This window comes from Rhamphochromis longiceps, linkage group LG22 (assembly GCF_057381845.1).
Source record: "Rhamphochromis longiceps isolate RC_006_pf linkage group LG22, R_longiceps_female_GT1.1, whole genome shotgun sequence".
In the NCBI taxonomy this organism is placed as follows: domain Eukaryota; kingdom Metazoa; phylum Chordata; class Actinopteri; order Cichliformes; family Cichlidae; genus Rhamphochromis; species Rhamphochromis longiceps.
In genome coordinates this window covers 1,297,213-1,301,709 of record NC_140577.1, presented here as the reverse complement: position 1 = coordinate 1,301,709, position 4,497 = coordinate 1,297,213, and the positions used below count along the sequence as shown (strand labels likewise).

Here is a 4,497-nt window from a genome sequence, read left to right as displayed (position 1 = left end):
GATATTTAACAACAGTTATATCAGGCATGTTGTGCACTTTAAATAACAGCTGCATTATTTTGTTTAAATGATCATATTTACAGTGACAGGACTGTGTGAATGATTGTATTTTCTATCAGTAAATCTTCATTTCTTTAGATTTTATATATTTAAGTCTTTTGCATGTTTATTTTTTATTTTACAAATCATATGACAGTTTTGATCATCTAACTGTTACCTGATATTATAACTCTGAAAATATCCAGTGAATGTTTTAGAAAGAAAGTTGATTTCTCTGCTGACTTTGAAAAGTGAGCTGTTTATTTGGCCAAATACCAACATGAAACTGAACAGGCACGTGCAAAACGTAGGCGAGAAATAATCCAAACATGAGCATGAACCCTAACCTGAACAGCTGCAACAAAACTCTGCACCCTGACGTGACTCGACGTGGAGAAACAGGCGACCCGACACTGAACGAGGACGACAAAGGACTTAAATACACAGAAGGGTGATGAGGGCAGTGGGAACACCTGGGGAGGCACAGCTGACACAAATGATCAAGACGCCTCAGGGAAAAACTAAACACACTGAACATGAGCCGTGTCCCAAAACGTCGGCTGCATCCTTCGGAGGACCTTCGCGGTCTACGTGGGCCGGGTCCTTCAAAGACCGAGAAGGCTGGAGGTACGAGGCTGTGAAATGGGACGGTCCAGCCTTCAGATCTGCGTCACCGCTGTGTCGGTGGAGTTTAATAAACTCAGCCGTCTGCTCCTTGATATCTAAAATATAACACTGGTGTAAATTCTCAACTCTCTCACACTTCTGTTTAATCAGTTTTCAGTTTGACGTTTATTCAGCTGTGTGAAAACCCCGGAGGAACCCACCCGATGGATTAATAAAGTTTGATTTAATCTAATAATCGAATAACTTTGTTCTCAGCCAAACCGATTTACTCACGAACAAATACAACAGAAAAAAGCCAAACAATAACATTTTTCAATTATCCAAGTGACTTATATGTCATGTTTAACCTGAGTAGTGGAAGACAGCGGTGGGTCTGAAAACGATGAAGCCGGGGGTCCACTGCTCTCTCTGCTCTAGTGACCCTTGACCTCCCGGTCAGCTATCGAGCTGGTGGGTCACAGATGTCTCCGAAAATGTCGGAGCGCTTTTGCAAATATGCGATATCTTGATAAACCAAGCAGATATTTGTAATTTACACAGCTACACTGAAAAAAAGGGACTGGCCATCTCTTGGATTTATGTAAGCATCTTGCATGTATTTAACACAATTGCCTCATGTTTTAAAGATAAATGTAACTATATAGTGTAAAAACTACATGATATGCAGAAAGGGTGTATTAAATTGTTCATATCATGTTCAGGTGAAGTAAGTCAATAAGATAGCAACGTTAAATCTCGTGAAACCACGCGTGATTTCATCTCGCGGGCTTTGGATCGTGGTTTAAAAAATGCATCCATCTCAGTCAAGTCAAGCAGCCAACTCTACGTTTTTTGGTATGTCTTGATTTTTTGAATTAATGTTTACCATATTTCAGCCAAATGTAGTTAAACGTCTAAAGTGCCGCCATGTAACATGCTAAAAAAGAGCCGTTAGCTTATTTGCTGTTTTATCTGTTGTCAAAGAATTGGCGCTTTTTCATTTGAATTTGTCTTTGGCACAAGAGCCGTAATATCACATTAAACCTAATTGCGAGGCACTCATAACATAATTTGGTTTTCTGTGTGAATAGATTTGTCAACTGACTCTTCAGTTACATTGTGTATTTACTGCACCGTGGTGTTAGTGAGATTTTGGACATTGAACAGCTTTAGCTAATATCATCAGCGGTATTATGCTAGCTTACATCCCTACCCCTCCTGCCCTCACCTGCTGTCCTTTTGTTTTTGTTTTTGTTTTTGTTGATGCACATTGAGAGACCACATCTATTCTGCATTTCACCAGGAGTCAGCTGATGGATTGTGGGTTCAAGGTGTTATGGTAAGAAAGTATATTCTATTTTCGCTTAAGGTTTCTGTAACTTAATTATAATAGGTTTTTTATAATTATTAGGTGCATGCATACTCAAATAGACCACCCTATTAATACAACTGAGAAATCCAAAATCTGCCATAGGTTTAACTTATACCTGTATGTATTGTCAGAAAGGTGATTACTGGACTCACATTAATGCACACTTGAACTAAAATGAGGTTGTAACTTGTGGGTTCTTGGGTTGCAAATCAGAAATAAACATCTTTGGATTTTTTTAATCCCATAAGATCTGGAAACACAGTTTTTATTCAACAAAACATTACTGATTATTAACCAAGCACAGTGCCTGCTGTTATTTCAAAATAATTTTATGTCATTTCAGATGAAATGCAGCATTCCAGTGCATCCCAACCATGCCTTTACAGTCAAGGTTTCTGACGGAGCTGAGTTTCTCTCTGACAGTCTGCTGAAAGTGTTTGCAAAGTGATCGGGGGAACAGGGCACAAAGCTAAAGGATGTAGCTGCCATAATGACAGTAAGAACTTTAAAATTCTTTAACTACAAAGTGTATATGTATTGCATTAGGTCAGTAAAAGATTTTTATGCTGCATCCATTGAAACAGTCAACTATTACCTGTGAGTACTGATTCCACCGAAAGGATGCCATAATTTTCGTCATGCATTTACTGGCCCACTGAGAAAAATTGATCTTTTTAAAAAAATAAATGTTCTGGAAACTATATATCCATAAAGTTGATGTCAAACAGGAACTTTTGATATTGCTTTGTAGATGCTGGTGTTGCATGTTGACTGGTTTAAGTTTTTGTCTGGGATCATTTTCTTCTGTGCTACTGAAAAGTTCACAAATCTCTGTTTTCTTTGTTATAATACTTTAGGATGACATTAATGCTCGAAGGGAGTCCCTCATCAAAGTGCTCCGCATCTGTGTGAAAGACAATTGCAACATCTTGGTGCAGGAGTTCATGGTGAGTGTTTTATGAGTAGATTGTGGCTTTGCAACATTTAAAAATGCATTTAGTTATCCACTTGATCCTCATTGGACTGGTTAGGACCAGTAGTCCTCTTTAATAATTTGAAGTTCACATGAGGCCTAGTAGTGAACTCGGCCACCGGCCCTTGAGGCCCCACCCCTGTATTAGGGGTCACATCAGTGTGAAAAAACTTTAAATTTGTCATTCTAGTGAACAAAGGAAAATCCCACCAATATTTACATTAGCTTTTGTTTGAAAAAAAAAAAAAGACCAACAGCTAACCAAATTGTGGGGCTGAAAGTCTAAATTCTAACATCTTCTGAGTGACAAAACCTGGATTTCTGATGGGCCGGTGTCTTTCTAACAAAAACTAATGTAAAATTATGTTTTTCACCCTCTCTTAGAAACTCTGTTAGACCATGAATGGCAGCATGGCAGGCCACTCTTTGGCTATAGCTATTTACTATGTTGCTTGCATTGGTTTAAATTACTCTAACATTAGAACTGGTAGATTCAAAAGAGATGAGTTTAAAAGGGAATCTTAAAAAAATGTTTTGTGTTTAACCAGGACTTGACTGAGGCCACTGCACAGATTGAGAAAACCACAATGAACATCTGTCTCCAGAGGATGCACCAGGCAATGACTTTTCTGATGTTGGCATCATCATCGAGGGTATAGTAGTTCTTCAAGATCTGGATAACGTGACCTTTGCAGTAGCCATGCTGTTTGGACCTTTTTTATTCCTTCAATATGAGTTACCCATCACAACTCTGCTACACTTTTGAGGTGATTCAAAGGGTGGTAATGGAGTTGGAAGCAACTCAGCTCTCAAGAAAAGTTCACAACTAAGACAAAACTGCTCCTGCAACGAAAGCTCACTGTTATGCATGTGAGGTGACCAGCTCTAGGTGAGAAGACATTTAAATCTCACACTTGTTCTGCTGCATTTTTGAAGCTCAATTCCAGGAACAGATCGCAGGGTTCATTTTTATATACACTGCAACTGCCATGAGGACGAGCCGTTTTTTTTTTGTTGTTGTTGTTGTTTGTTTTTCCTTTTACTCTGTACAAGTTTTCTGTTTGGCAGCATTTTTAAATTTCTCTTTGTATTTTTTCTTTCTTTTACTAGTGAAGAGATGTAGCATGAACAGTTATGCAGTCTAAATATCCCATATGGGCCGTGTGAAATGGTATTTTCAGTTTCATTCAGTTGAAGTAAAGAACGTTGAATATTTCTAAGTGTGCTGTTTTGAACCAAGATGTCACAGTATGATCAGTGCTGTAATTTTTGACAGTCACTGTATCAATGTTATTTTTGCATCTCTTGAATAAAGGTTTTGACCTGCAAGTGCTAATTTCTTTAGTTATTGGGGTAAAATGGGTAATGTTAATAGGAAGGTGTTTGCCAATTCAGTAACCTAATTTAATGTTAATGGAAACTAACATTACCTCAAATTGTTTAGTTATAATTGTTGTTTAACTGAATCTTGACGTCAGAGGCCTTAAATAGAATGTTTTGATTTGTT

At 38.0% G+C, this 4,497-nt stretch overlaps 1 long non-coding RNA gene across 2 annotated transcripts; it reads left to right on the top strand.

Annotated features, from left to right (window-relative positions):
- Positions 1-1,481: 1,481 nt before the first annotated feature.
- Positions 1,482-4,145, top strand: LOC146643036 (uncharacterized). Of its 2 annotated transcripts, XR_014909258.1 has the most exons (5): positions 1,482-1,500; positions 1,921-1,984; positions 2,361-2,513; positions 2,875-2,964; positions 3,539-4,145. It is a non-coding gene; the product is annotated as an uncharacterized LOC146643036 (long non-coding RNA). The 2 variants fall into 2 exon arrangements; XR_014909257.1 differs by lacking the exon at positions 1,482-1,500 and having other exon boundaries at positions 1,854-1,984.
- Positions 4,146-4,497: the final 352 nt, after the last annotated feature.